This window comes from Schistocerca americana, unplaced genomic scaffold (assembly GCF_021461395.2).
Source record: "Schistocerca americana isolate TAMUIC-IGC-003095 unplaced genomic scaffold, iqSchAmer2.1 HiC_scaffold_36, whole genome shotgun sequence".
In the NCBI taxonomy this organism is placed as follows: Eukaryota; Metazoa; Arthropoda; class Insecta; order Orthoptera; family Acrididae; genus Schistocerca; species Schistocerca americana.
In genome coordinates, this window is record NW_025726082.1 from 1,540,037 (window position 1) to 1,553,608 (window position 13,572).

Below are 13,572 nucleotides of genomic sequence, written 5' to 3' on the forward strand. Positions count from 1 at the left end.
CAAAAGACACAACACAGAACACTCACTGTAAAACACTGCACGAAAATGGCGGCATAAAGATGACACTTCAAAGGTAGATGGGGGGGGGCACTTGGAGGAGGGGGAAAAATAAGGAGGCAGGAGAGGAAAAACGAAAGGGGGGGAACCAAGGAGGGTGTGGAATCATAAGGGGGGAGAGGGGCAGGGCAGACATGAGAGGGAATGAGAAGAGGCAGAGGAGAGAAATCCAAAAGGACTCGGGGGAGAGAAGGGGGCAGAGAGGGGAGGTGGGGAAAAAAGAGGATGGAAGGGGGAGAGAGGGAGCCCAGGAAAAGGACAGAGGAAGGGAGGGGGAGTGAGGATCACAGTTGATAGGAGGGATAAATGGAGGGAGAGAGGGCATCATCTGGGAGGGGGAGTTGATGGGAGCCACCTTGGGAAAGGAGATGAAGGGTGTAGAGATGGAGGGTAGGGGGGACACAACAGTGAAGACGTGGCAGGGGGCGGGGATGGGAGAGGAGAGGAGCAACCCGGGGGTGAGGGGGATCAAGGTGGCGGGAGGTGTAGAGGATGCGGATTTGTTCCTTCTTTCCTGGAACATTTGAACTCCCTCCATCCAAGCATCTGTTTCACCATGGAGGTAGAAAATGATGGTGAGCTACCGTTTCTGGATGTTTTGGTTCGTAGAAAAGGAGACGGCTCCTTGGGTCACAGTGTGTTCCAGAAGCCTACGCACAGACTTGTATTTATAAGCTACGAGCTGTCGTCATCCATCACAGCGCAGCAGTGTATTATGGACGCTAGTGCATAGGGCTAGAGCAATCTTAGATCAGGACAGCTTATCGGCAAAGCTTAGCCATCTCCGCTCTGTGTTTGCCCAGAACAGGTACTCCGAGAAGCAGATCCGGAATGCATTTCGACCAGCACGCTCCAAACCTCAAGAACAGCCTGAAGAAACAGAGAACACCACGGGGTTGGTTTTTCTACCGTATGTCGGTGGCGTGTCTTTTAAGATGGGCAGAATGTTCAAGAAATACCGGATTAAATGTGTTTTCCGGCCTCCAGCACGAGTGCAATCAATGCTGGGCTCTGTTAAAGACAACCTCGTCCTGAGGGGACCAGGAATATATAAAATCCCGTGCCAATGTGGGAAGACCTATATTGGCCAGACATGTTGTACGGTCAAAGATCCGACGAACATAAACGTCAAACGAGATTGGGTCAGCCAGAGAAATCTGCGGTTGCTGAACACTGCCTTGACACGGAACACGGCACGAATTATGAAGAAACCAAGATCCTCTCGCATGCTTCCACATACTGGGACTCCATCATCAAAGAGGCGGTCGAAATACGTATAAGCAGTGACCTAATAAACAGAGACACGGAGTTTCACCTGAGCAAAGCCTGGGAGCCAGCCTTGGCGGCACTTAGGAATCGTCAGCCACAGATTAGCAACCGCACCGACTCAACGCAGATGGGAAGCCTTAGCGCAGATGCTTAAATCGCGCGCCAACACCTCGCGCGCGCGGGCGGTTTCCGTCGTTCCCGGCCGCATTTCCCGCGCCGCGGCGCGCTTCCGCAGACCGCGGCCCATTTCTCCAGCAGAGGTCTCTGGTATTCGACGCTGTCTACGATTGGTCTTCGATGACGTTATGCCTCGCTGGCTCCTGTGCTGTTCTAGAAAGCCAGCATATAAATTGGCGAGCTTCTCAGCGACGCGACCATTCGAGGGTTGGATTCCCTCTCTTCTTCTTCGAAGAGTTTCACTGCCAGGGCTACTCTCAGGGTGCGCCTTCGACGTGGAAGATCCCTGCCGTGTCGTCTGCTTGCCATCCGTACTGCCTGCCGGTGCTCGCCGCCGCCGCCGCCGCCGCCGCCGCCGCCGCCGCCGCCGCTTGGTCGCCGCCTTCCGGTCCTCGCCGCCGCCGCCGTCGCCGCCTGCCGGGGCTCGCCGCCGCCGCCTGCCGGTGCTCGCCGCCGCCGCCGCCTGCCGATCGCCGCCGACGCCGCCGCCGCCGCCGCCGCCGCCGTCGCCGCCTGCCGGGGCTCGCCGCCGCCGCCTGGTCGCCGCCGCCGCCGCCGCCGCCTGCTGGTCGCCGCCGTCGCCGTCTGCGCCGCCGTTTGGCCGCCTTCCGGTCCTCGCCGCCGCCGCCGCCGCCGTCGCCGCCTGCCGGGGCTCGCCGCCGCCGCCGCCACCGCCGCCGCCGCCGCCTGCCGGTCGCCGCCGTCGCCGTCTGGTCGCCGCCGCCGCCCTTCTCGCGCGCCGCCGCCATGTCCCAACCCACCACCACTACCACTATCATTTTCACCTCTCCCTCCGCTGCTCCAACCACCATCACATGGAGCTCATCCTCCACCCCACTTCCTGTCCTTCCTTCTCTCCCTGTCCACCCCACCCCTGAGCCACTTTCGGCTGTACCCACCCCCAACTCCTCTTCCCCTATCACTGTCGCCCCATCGACAGCTACAGACTTTCCGCCGCTCCCCGCACCGCCTCCGACAGGCTCCAAGCCAGCACGGATCTCTGCTCGACGTTCCACAGTCTCAGTGACACCCACGCCCCCACCGTCTGCGTCTTCCGCTGCTCAGGGTGGTCCTGCCCCCCCGCCATCTCCCCCTGCAACCCGTCCCCCTGCCCCCTCCCCACCCAGTGGTGTCCACGAAACCTTCCAAGCGCCCGAATGCTGACCCTTCCCCCGAAGTCTCCTCCAAAAAAACCCCCAATCCCCGTGACCCACCCACTCCCATGGACGCGGCCCCGACCCCCGCCCCCGCCACGCCTGCCACCCACGCCTTTGTCCTCTCCAATCCTGACCCTCAATTCCTTGATGCCTGCTCCCTCACTCTCGCCATCCGGAAATATTGCCCCAATGCTCCCATCTCCCAACTGATTCCTCGCAAGGACTCGGTCCTCATAAAATCCCCCAATGCTTCCTTCCACACCGACCTCCTCTCCCGCATCCCTCGTATCCAATTTGGCCAACGTACAACCCTCACCCCCTACCACACCCCGTCCTCTCCCCGTCAGCCTGAACCTCCCCGACGTCCGCCGACCTTCACCGCTGTGATCATGAAGCTTAGCCCCGTGATCACGGAGGCTGAGGTGTTGGCGGAACTCAACTCCCGGCCCGACATCGAAATCCGCTCGGCCCGTCGCATCTTCAATGATGCCGGGCCGACTTTTCTCATGCGGATATTCACTGAATCCTCCTCCTCCATTGACCGCCTCCTCACCGAGGGAGCCCTCATCTACAATCAGCGCCATAAGGTGGACCCCTCCCGTTCCCCAGTCCAATCCTACCGCTGCCAACGCTGTCTCACCTACAACGACCACGTTACCTCTGCCTGCAAGAACCCCCCTACTTGTCCCCACTGCAAAGCTTCCCACTTCCTCAAGCATTGCCCCAACCTCACCTCTCCCCCCTCCTGCAACACTTGTAATGAACCCCATCCTACCTACTCCTCGAAGTGTAAAGCGAAACCTCCACCAGTAACCCCTGAGCTCACCGTCCCTGTCCGTCCTGTTGATGACCCCATCCACCCCAACAACTCGCTCCGCCCTCCCCCTACTGCTGAGGACATCATCCGTTTCACCACCATTGTGCTCCAAAACATCCACCCCTTCCAGCGCTCCCACACTCTTTCCCAAATCGCCCTCGCTGCCCGATCCATCTTCCATCTTACCACCTATGCCACTTACTCCCACAACCAGGCCCACTTCACCTTCACCCCCCTCACCACCCTCGTCTAACTCTCCACTCCCATGGTACAACAACCGTACCGTATCCTGTACCACAACATTCGCTCCCTGCCCACCCACAAACTCCTCTTCCTCCACACCCTATGTCAGCACCGCGTGGATGCCTTCGTCCTCAATGAAACCTTCCTTCAGCCCCGTATCTCCGTCTCCACTGCGCCTTACACCCTACATCGCACCGATAACCCGTACCCTCTGGCACGTGGCGGAGTTGCTATAGGCCACCTCAAGCACCTCCCAGTCTGGCCCCAACCTCTCCTTAACAATCCTGCCGAGCATCTCACCCTCAGCCTCTTCTTCCCCGCCCTTACCATCACCTGTGCCACCATTTATGTCCGCCCTCGCACCCCCATCCCGTACGATTTCCTGGCCCACATTGACCGCACCTTCTCCACCTACGTGATTGCCGCCGACCTCAATATCCACAGCCGTGATCCTGCCGACCTCCGGCGGTGGCATCAGTTTCTCACCACTCTCCGGGGAGACCTGGTTCCCCTGCCCCAGCACACCCGGCCCGAATCCAACACCACTCCTGATGTAGTCCTTGCCTCTCCCAACCTTCTTGGGCGCATCACCGCGGATGTCCTTGACCTCATTGGCAGTGACCATGCTCCTGTCCTCCTCACTATCTCTAACGGTCGCCATCCCCGCCACACTCCTCGCCCTGACGTCCCTCCTAAACTTGTCCATGATTACTCCCGTGCCAACTGGGATGCCTACCGGGATTCCATTCACACCCAGGTTGACAGCCACGACCTTACCCTCCAGTCTCCTGATGACATCTCTCGCACTGCTGCCTTCCTGCACCAGACCTTGTCTGACGCCGTCGCCACCCATATCCCCACCAAAGCCATCCACCCTCACCGCCCTGCCCTGCCTCCACAGGCCGTCCTTCTCCTTCGGGAGTCCCGCCGCCTCTACCGCTCTTTTCTCCGCACTCGTGACCGGGATACACTTACCCGCCACCGGCAATTACAGCGACACATCCGCAACCTGCTTGTTGCGAAGAAACGCCGAGCCTGGCGCCAGACATGTACACACCTCAACACCACGCTCCCCATCAACTCTTCCAAGTATTGGTCTGCTTTCCACCGCCTTACTGGGAACCGCCCCACCCCCCAGTACCCTCTCCTCCTTAATGACCGTCCCTTTCCTGACAACCTCAGTAAGGCCAACCACTTTGCCTCCCACCTCTCTGATGTTTTTTCCATCCCAGATGATCCCCACTTTGATTATTCCCTCTTCCCTGATGTCGTGGACCGTACGGATACCTCTGTTCCTCCCCTTGCTCCTAGCTTCCAGTACTTGGGCCACACCCCACCATCTGCACTTAACACTCCCATCACTACACAGGACATCAGCCTCACACTCCGCACTAAACGCAACACTGCTCCCGGCCACGACTGCGTTACCTACCGCCACCTCAAACACTGCCCTCCCTCCTTCCTTTCCCTCCTTGCCGCCCTCTACAATGTCATCCTTGCCACTGGCTTCTATCCCGACCTGTGGAAAACCTCCCGTATCCTGATGTTCTCCAAACCCAATAAGCCTCCATCTGATGCCTCTTCCTATCGTCCTATCTGTCTCACGTCGGTGTTCAGCAAGCTCTTGGAATCCATCCTTTCCCGGCGCATCCATCTCCACCTCCACCAAAACCACCTCCTCCCAAACACCCAATGTGGCTTTCGACCTTCCTTCTCTGCTGATGACCAACTCCTCCGCCTCACTCATCTCCTCTCCCTCCAGCTTAACTCCCGTCGCTCCGCCATTTTTGTCTCACTTGACCTTGAAAAGGCCTACGACCGTGTCTGGCATCCCGGTCTCCTGTTTAAACTCCAAACCTACGCCCTTCCTATCAACTACATCCGTCTGGTGGCCTCCTTCCTCTCCCGCCGCCCCTCCTACGTTACCATCCATCATGCCAATTCCCGCACCTTCTACCCCTCTGCCGGTGTGCCCCAGGGCTCTGTCCTCTGTCCTCTCCCCTCTCCTCTACCTCCTGTACACGGCCGATATGCCCCAACCCCCCCCCCCCTCCAGTGCACCTCTTGCAATATGCTGATGACACCGCATTCCTCGCCCTCGCTCCTACCCTCCAACGGTCCCAACGCCTTCTCCAGAATCACCTTGACCTTTTTTCTGCATGGTGTAACCAATGGCTCCTGAAACTAAATCCTTCCAAGACCCAGGCAATCATCGTAGGTCGTACCACTCGCTCCTTCCGGCTCCTGGATTTCTCCCTTACTGTCTGCGCACGTCCTGTCCGTCTCACCCCCACCCTCACCTACCTTGGCCTCACCATTGACCGTCACCTCACCTGGATCCCTCATCTCCGATCCATCCAATCCAAAGCCCACAACCGCCTCCGCCTCCTCAAACTCCTCTCTGGCCGGACATGGGGGTTGCACCCCTCCACCATCCTCCACACCTACAAATCCTTAATCCGTCCCATCCTCTGTTATGCCAGTCCTGCCTGGATATCTGCCCCCCCCAAATTCTATCAGTCCCTCCAGATCCTTGAGCGTCATGCACTCCGCCTCGCCTTCCGTATCCGCCTCCCGTCCCCCACGCGGATCCTCTATGATCTCATTCCTTTCCCCCATCTGCTCCTCTTCCTCGAACATATCCGCATCCTCTACACCTCCCGCCGTCTTGAACCCCCTCACCCCCTGGTTGCTCCTCTCCTCTCGCATCCTTGCCCCCTGCCACGTCTTCACCGTTGTGTCCCCCCTACCCTCCATCTCTACACCCTCCATCTCCTTTCCCAAGGTGGCTTCCGTCAGCTCCCCCTCCCGGATGATGCCCTCTCTCCCTCCATTTATCCTTCCTATCAACTCTGATCCTCCCTCCCCCTCCTTTCCTCTGTCCTTTCCCTGGGCTCCCTCTTCCCCCCCCCCGTTCCGTCCTGTTTCCTCCCCACTACGGCTCTCCCTACTTCCCTTCTCCCCCCCAGTCCTTTTGTTTTCCCCTCCTCTACCTACCCCCCTCCCTGTCGCGTCTGCCCCCTACCCCTCTTATGGGTCCTCATCCTCCATCAGCTCCTTTCCCGGTTCCCCCCCCCCCCCCCCCCTTCGCTTTTACTCTCCTTTCCCCCCTTTTGTTTTCCCATCTCCTGTCCAGTTTCCCCCCACCTGCTCTCGACTGTGGTGTCACCTTTGCCGACTTTTTCGTGCTGTGTTCTAGTGCCTATTCAGTGGTGTGTTGCGAACAGAAACCATGCTGTCGCTGGGTGTGAATTTTATATACTTTGCGAACAGAATCCAGACTGTCGCCGTGTTTTTTTTAACTGTCTATTGTTTTCCCAGTCTGCTCCGTATGTATTTTTATTCGCTTCATCATCCCTCTGTTGCTTGTTTTAATTTCCCCATTTTCTTTTCACCTTGTTACTCACTAAGTCCCCGATTTTATCGCCTGTTTTTATTATTATTTATTCTCCTGCTCTTTGTCAGAAAATCTGTAGGCTGCAGAGCGGCGTCCTAAGCTGCTGCCAGCCCGCCCCCTTTGGGGGGAATTGAAATTCAATAAAGAAAAAAAAAAAGAAAAAAAAAAAAAAAAGCGACGGGACGTTAGACGCGCTTCTGCCGTCGTAGCGGAAGGAGCTCTCAGCCGGTGATGGCCGGTGCAACGGTAGCTATTGGGGTTTAGGCCTCGCTGACCGCTCTGCTCTACAGAGAGTTCCTTTCGAGGCGCCAGTAGCGCTCGGTGGATCGGCGGAAGGTTGAGCTTGCTCCCTTTCGTCGAAAAGCCGCGTAGCTCGCGGAGAAGCTCTATTGTCGTCAAGAGTCACTGACTCACAGTAACCCGTAACTTCGGATACAAACCTAGCGAGACTCTCTCGTTCTGTGTTAGGGTTGATCAGTGCCAGGGGCCCGTTCACGTCGGACCACCCCGCGTACTGTAGGCCACTTCTCTTCCTCCGCACCTCCTTTAGGTGCCGCGCCACTGCACCAACGGCGCACGCTAGGCCGTAGGGCATTCCCCCTCTTCTGTAGGACCTACTATTAGCCTTTTCTTTTCAGAAAAAGCAAAATTGTCGTGCCCACCCATACCAAATAAAGCTCCTGCAAACACACGATGGCAGATTCCGCCGGTGTTTCCCCCGCCCTAACCCGCAGCAAGGCTGCAGCTAAAGAGGCGCGAGAGTCGGCTGTTCCCGTCGACGTCAGCGTCCCGCTTGCCGCCGTTGAGGAGGTGTTGGCCGACAAGGACCGGCAGATCGCTGCGCAAGCGCAGGAACTGCTGAGCCAGCGTCGATTGATAACCGACCTCTGCGGCCCAAGTGAGTCCCCCACGCGGACAAGTACACTGCACATAACACTACATTCACCTGCATCTGGTGACTCATGCACCACTGTCCCACTGCGGCAGCCGACTCCAACGGCGGATCCGGCAGCCGCAGATGCGGACACAGAACAACACTACACTGGGCCCTGCCAGGTGGAGGGCCCACGACGCAAACAGAGAAACACCACGCAAACAAGCGATCAACCACACTCGCAAGGTAGCCGAAAGGCGCTGCTACCTACACCAAAACCCGCGCTTCCGGTTAGGAACACCAATACAACAAACACGACCCGACCTGCGGTCAGCAACACCGCACAAGTACCAACCGCAGCTACGCCCACACAACAGAAGACTGGTTTTCCCCCAGTCGTAATCCAGAACTACGGGGACCTCAGCATCCTCAACACAATATTCGCGGAAAGGCACTCACCTTGCACGCTGCACACGAAGTACTCTAGGGATAGGGCCTCACTGTACGTATCAACTAACAGTGAATATAAAGATCTCCTTATCTTCCTCAAAGAAAAGGAAATCGAGCACTATACGTACAGGACCGCCGAAGAACGGACACAGCAGTACGTGGTAAAGGGAGTGGACCCCAACACCCCAAACAACACAGTACAAGCGGCGCTTCACTTCCTTGGATTCGACTGCAAAAGTGCTTCCAGGATGACAGGCTTCCGCTCCCACCACCGTCTACCACACTACCTGGTCGAGATGGCCGACACGGCCGCCTCCCGCGGCCTTCTGCAGAAAAAAAGCCTTCTGCGGATGGACGTAAGGGTAGAAACCTACGAACCGCCACAAGTCCCCCAACAATGTAACAACTGCCAGCGGTTCGGTCATTCGGGCCTCCGCTGCGGCCTGGCACCCCGTTGCCGCGGATGCGCTGGCAAACACGCTTCCAACGCATGCACACTAATACACGAAAACATACGCCGTTGCGCCAACTGTGGCCAAGCCCATGCGGCCAACTACAGGGGCTGCAACGTATACAGAGAGGCGCAGAGGCGCAAAAACCAACAGTCGAAGCCACCCAACGTCATAACACGACCAAGGCCCGCACCAAACCCTGTCAGGAACGGTGTGTCGTTCGCCATGGCTACACGCCCTGGAGGAGCAGTGCAAAATGGCTCTGAGCACTATGGGACTCAACTGCTGAGGTTATTAGTCAGGAGCAGTGCAGGCCGCGGAACCTCTGCTCCCAGCACACACACCTATCACAACCGCTGCGACAGCAGCACAATCGTCTCAGCCAACACACGACACCGCACCCACACCGGTACCAACACCAGCCCCCAGAAACAACACGACCCCACCCCCTGTAGCCACTGCCTCCGAACCTACACATGACACACAAGAAAACACACTAACACAGGGAACCCCAGAACCAAAAACCCAGAGAAGGCCTAGGCGAACACGTGGAAACAGGAGCGGGAACACACGCGCACCACAACAGAATACCCAGCGACAACAAAACAATGCCACACAGACACACAGTCAGCAAGCCAGCAACACCAGCACACACACTACTCCTCCCCCCACCACATCTAATACACAGGCACCTCAAAATGTTCCACATAACAACAACACAAGCGCCAGCCCATCCATAACGTCAACACCCGCACCAGCGGCCGCTAACACCACAACTGAGCCACAGGCCGACACACACAACGCCAACACAACATCTGGGGGTTTATTGGAAACACTATTCCCCCGTCACATGACCACCCAGATCCTTCACAAGATCTGGGCGGCCGTCGCCACACTCTTCACACAGCTCACGACTGCCCAACCCGGGCAGTACTGGGCTGCCATACAAACAGCGTTCACCACACTGCTTACACACATACATGGATAACACACCACACCCCGCCCCCATCGCAAACAACCAGACACTGACACAGATCCTGTTCTGGAATGCAGACGGGATCAATAACAAAAGGGCGGAATTCGCCGCGTTCATGGAGCGTAAGGGTATCCTTATCGCACTGCTGAGCGAAACTAAGCTCAAACCACGCAACCAACTAAACTTCACCGGCTACTGCGTCTATCGTACCGACCGACCGGACGCCTCCGGTCACGGCGGAACAGCCATCATCATACACAAAGACATAGAACACACAAACATAGTGCTCCCTGAACTCGAAAAACTAGAGGCAACCGCCGTCAGGGTCATGTTCAACGGAGCCTACACTATACCGGTGTCAGTATACAACAGCCCTAAAAACATCAAAACACGCGACATCAGCACAATACTCAACATATCACCGCGCGTAATAGCCGCTGGAGATCTTAACGCAAAACACCCGGACTGGAACTCACGAATACGAAACTCCAACGGGAAGAAACTATACGAACATGCACTAGGACGAAACTACATCACACTAGCGCCGACCGAACCGACGCACATTCCCTACCGGAGGGGACACAGGCCAGACGTGTTAGACATGGCCCTCATCAAGGGCATAACGACGACACTCAACGTTGCCGTTGAAAACGATCTGCCCTCAAATCACCAACCCGTTATACTGTACATTGAAGAAACACTGCAGAACATGGAACAACGCAGGATGTTAGACTACAGGCGCGCGAATTGGACCCAGTTCAAGGAAACGCTTGACAGTCGCATCCCACCAACCCACGCGATTAACGAGACAGCTCAAATTGACGAGGCAGTCGAAACCCTCACCGGCGCCGTCCAGGACGCAATAGCCAACACCATACCAATCCGCACGCCACAACAACACAGTGCTGCCCTGCCCCAGGAAATACTGGGCCTAATCTCAATGAGGAACCGCCTCAGGAGACACTGGCAGCGTACCAGGCGCCAGCACTTCAAACGGCACATTAACAGGCTCCAGGGTATAATCCGGGAAAAAATACAAACATTCAAGACACAACAGTGGGACCAGAATCTCGAAGGGCTAGACACCACGCGGCCTGGCGTGTGGCAGCTAGCCCGACACTTCACCAGGGAGAAACTGTACACCCCCACGTTACAAGGGCCAGACGGACCAGCATATTCTGCGGAAGAAAAAGCGGAACTGATGGCCCTCACACTCGCAGCGTCATTCACACCGAACCTGGATCCCTCAGACCCAGCATTCACACGTGATACGGACCAGGAGGTCACACGCATCTTGGCCCAACCAGCGCGCAACAACATCCGACAAGCTAGTACAGCAGAAATCAAATGGGCCATCATGCATACCACCGCTAGGAAGGCCCCTGGTCACGATGGCATTCAAAACCGTGTCCTCCAGGAGTTCACGGACAAAGCTGTAGACTACCTAGCACACATTACGAATGCCATACTCAAACACCAACACTTCCCCGCCTTTTGGAAGACGGCTAAGGTCCTGATGTTCAGGAAGCCGGGGAAAGACCACTTCCTCCCACAAAATTACCGACCCATCAGTCTGCTGAGCGCGCTCAGCAAAATCGTTGAGAAGGTAATATTAAAACGACTCACCAGGCACTGCATCACAAACGACACCCTGAGACCGGAGCAATTCGGTTTCAGGAATCACCACTCAACAACACAACAACTCCTCCGCGTCGTTGAATACATAACACACGGATACAACACAAGCAAGGCAACTGGGGCGGTGTTCCTGGACATCGAAAAGGCTTTCGATCGTCTGTGGCACAACGGCCTAATACGCAAACTCAGTGACGCAGGGTTCCCCGACGGGCTCGTACGTCTCATATACTCATATCTCACGAACAGGAGTTTCAACACTGACGTGCAGGGCAAACAATCGACACGACATGGTATACAGGCAGGAGTACCCCAAGGAAGTATCCTAGGGCCCTTACTGTTTAACCTCTACATCAACGACCTCCCAGCTACACATAACACGACGGTAGCAATCTACGCGGATGACACTGCCATCCTTGCGCAAGATTGGAAGCCGTCTAACATTAACTCACGACTACAGACCGCGCTCAGAACGGCGGAGCCTTGGCTGGTGAAATGGCGTGTTAGAGTAAACGTCGACAAGTGCGAGGCCGTTCTGTTCACTAGAAGACCGAAGCAACTGCGCAAACATCAGCACTGCAACCCAATAACACTACACACACGCCCAATACGTTTCCGCGAGAAGGTCAAATACCTCGGTGTCTGGCTGGACAGTAAACTACTCTGGGGGGACCACATTCAACACGTGACCAACAAAGCTAACGCGAGGCTCAAACAACTCTACCCCATGCTTAACAGGCGTAGCACACTAAACAGGAGGGTGTCTAGGTCCATGTACATGACACTTATTAGACCCTTGATGACGTACGCAGCCCCTGTCTGGGGATACGCTGCGCCAACTCGCCTGCGCCGTCTGCAGCTCATACAGAACAAAGTACTCAAAATCATAAGCAACGCTCCGCGCTACACACGCATCGCGGACCTTCACCGGGAATACCGGCTAGATACTATCTTGCAGGTATTCCAAAAACTCTCCACACGACTGTACAATAACACGAGACACTCGCGCAACCCGTTTATCCTTTCTCTGGGTAACTACGACCACAACCATAGATGGAAGCATAACAGACCAAAGACATTACTGGCTAGGAACTGAACATCTATGGTCTATAGAACGCTAACACGACAGTACTGGCGAGCCCCTGCAACACAGTTATTACTGGAAACCCAGATGTGCGACTAGCCGAAAAACAGGCAACCGCAGGGAAACCGTACTGTACACAGCACGCAAACCAGCCACACACACCCCCCTACACAGTCCGTGAGCCGATCTATGACCGATCGCCCACTAATCCACAACGATCTTGAACTGTTGCAGGGGCGCAGCAACTGCAGCAATCGCCGCAACAAGCTCCAACAACGACAAAGGTAACGATGCACGATACCTCGAACTAACACAACCACACCTTGCATGCACTGTCGCAGATAGCAAGCCGATACTGCCCTTACTACCCGTCCTACTGTCGCAGAGGTTTTTTTCCCTTGGCTCTTGCCTTACCACTTTTTTTCCTCTGCCCTTACAACCGCTACCCTTCAATCGTTTTCAACCACTTCTATCTCCTGATGGACCATGTTAATGAGTAGCCTTACCCAGACGCATGGACAACATCACAGCCCGCATCCTGTGACGCCTGATTCAAAAACTAACATGTTTACGGAGGTGACAGTAGAACTTTTGGTTTGGTCACCACGTTGGTGTGGGCGTGGAGGGGCCCCATCCTTTAGCGACGCGACAGTAGCGCCTGAAGATGGCGGGCAGGTGTCTCGCTGATATATTGTGCAGTTTCTACAATATTATCCGGCGTAATTCCCGGGAACCTATCAAGCAGATGCAGCGCCGGGAAAGCCTCAAACAGCACATATGCTGCATTGTTGACAAGATTCAGTTATACTTCTAGCAGGGAGTATACCAACCTTGGGAAGTCTCGAAGATGTGGCGGCCGGGCGCTGAAATACCCAAAGTAAATGTCAATGAGTCTTATCTGAGTTTCTGTAGCTGGGTTTAGGGACTAGAGTGTTGGTACTAGAACATCTCCAGCAGTTACACTGTAAAATTTATGAGTAGGTA